We start from the raw sequence: 2,295 nt of genomic DNA on the forward strand, positions 1-2,295 counted from the left end.
ATCAGAATTGACTTGTGTCCCACTTTATAAACATGAACAATGTGTGAGTTGAATACACCTATTGTCTTTCATTTAGGTTATTGAAATCATCCCAGAAGATGAAGATAGCATCTTCATTACCCAATGGAAGATAGTGAAACACATTTAAGTGAAATAACCTCTTTGCTTTCATTAAAAAAAAAAAAATTAATCAAATAGAGAAAATGGAGCCTATATATTGCTTTGGGGGGCATTGTCTTCCTAAAATATATATGCAAATTTTACTCATTAAAATGGGTTTTAGCATTGACAAAACTTCATTGGCTCTTCGTTCTTGTTTGTTGTTGTTGGTAAGTGCAGCTGAGTCAGTTCTGACCCATAGCAACCCTGAATAAGGTTTTCAAGGAGCAGCTAACAAGATTGAACCACCAGCTTTGCAGTTCAAACTCTTTTCAGTCCTGTACATTAACCCACAGTGCCATACCAGGACTCCTCATTCTAGTTTATTGTTGTTGTTAAGTGCCATCAAGTCAGTTCTGACCCCTAGCAGTCCTGTATAGGATTTTCAAGGAGTGTCTAGTGAGCTTGAACCACCAACCTTGCAGTTTAAACCAACTTTGCAGTCCAGCGCATTAGTCCATGGTGCCACTCCGTTAGCCTTTAATCATTACTGTAATGGATTAAAAAAATTCACATTAAAGAAAATGCTCACATTCATCTTCTGATACATTTCAATCAGACTGACTTCAAGATAGCGTCAAACCTTAGACAAGTGATTGATAGAAGCTATAATATCGTTTGCCTAGTGTTTTCACTTGGTATAATCTTGGTAATGCCATTTACATAGCTGAAAGAAAAAAAAAATCATCATGGTAATAATGTTCTTTTATTAGAAAGTCATTGGAAATAAGACCCAGAAGGTTTAACTTCAGTCAGCAAGAAAACCAAATATTGCCACACTTAACTCTGATAGTAAGGCACTGTAATAATTTTCTCTTCAAATATGATAGGCTTCACTTTCTCTTGTGTATTTCCTATTACCCTTTTATGAAAATAAATGATCTTTGAATAACTAGCAATAAATATGTCAAGAACGTGTCTAAGATTGCATAGGCTACCAAAGAAGCTGCTGGTAACAGAGCCCAGAAGTACAGAAAACTTGTAATAAGAGAAAACAGTGATCCATCTTTATGACAGAAGAGCTATTTGGTGCTGTCCATGTAAAACAAAGATCCTGGTAATGCAGAGCAGTAATGATTAGAGCTTATGTCTATAAGCAATTCAACATCTACTATTCTGACTTTCAAGAACTCAGATGAAAGATTTGTAGGTAAGGGGAGATGGTCATATTGTTTGAGAGAGGATCCTAGTCTTACATCCAGATGTTCTTAACTTAGAACTTAACATAGAGCTCTACCAACTTTGTGAATTAATATTCTGCTCTACACCAGGTGCCATACCATCAAGGCAGCTCGTTCTTGATACCATTAAAGCATCTTCCTCAGTCCAATCCACTTGGATACAGAACTAGCTCAGATGACTGTATTTCATTCAACATAAGCTGAGCAAGCTCTCATGGGCCACTGGTTTTTGAAGGCATCAGAAGCTCAGGCCATCTTAACAGTAAAGGACAAGCTGTGACTGACAGAAAGAAAATTGTCATCAAAAGTTTCTCACCTCCTTACAATAAGAAAATTAGAAATTTGAATGCCACAGATTACAATAGGCGGGACTCCTTTTATCAGCATTGCAGGACCATGCCATACTGCTGAAGTGTCTGAGGCAGGGTTCATATGTCCCTGTCTAGAGCTAGGTTGTAGAATGAGAAACATGTTCAAACTTTTGAAACGGGCAGCTCAGAATAAAGGGAAGAATTCTGTCTTCTTGTTATATCAGTGAGACAAAATCTTTTTATTAAAAAGTCTCAATTTCAAATACTTAGAACAATATTTGGGAAAAAATCCACTTGGACTAAATATAAACATTAATTAAGAATGACATCCTGCTGGCAACCGCAGCATGCATGGCAAGCACTGAGATGCTGAGGACCAAGGGTAACATGGACAAAAGTCCAGTCTTTGGGCCCTCCTCGAACTTGCCGGCCATGGACCCTGAGGGCCCAGGAAGTGACCCCCTCGTGGTCCCAGGTTCATGACTTTAGCGAGCTCACTGTTTGGCCACCTCTGTGCAATTTTCTTTAATTGTACTTTTGTGCATTCTGTACTTGTCCTTTATGCTCTTAACTCCGGTAATTGTAGCTTCTGGGAAAGTGATTGTTTTCAGTAATAATACGCACAGTTTTGATCAATGGCTCTC

The sequence above is a fragment of the Chrysochloris asiatica genome, unplaced genomic scaffold, assembly GCF_000296735.1.
Source record: "Chrysochloris asiatica unplaced genomic scaffold, ChrAsi1.0 scaffold00506, whole genome shotgun sequence".
Classification (NCBI taxonomy): Eukaryota; Metazoa; Chordata; class Mammalia; order Afrosoricida; family Chrysochloridae; genus Chrysochloris; species Chrysochloris asiatica.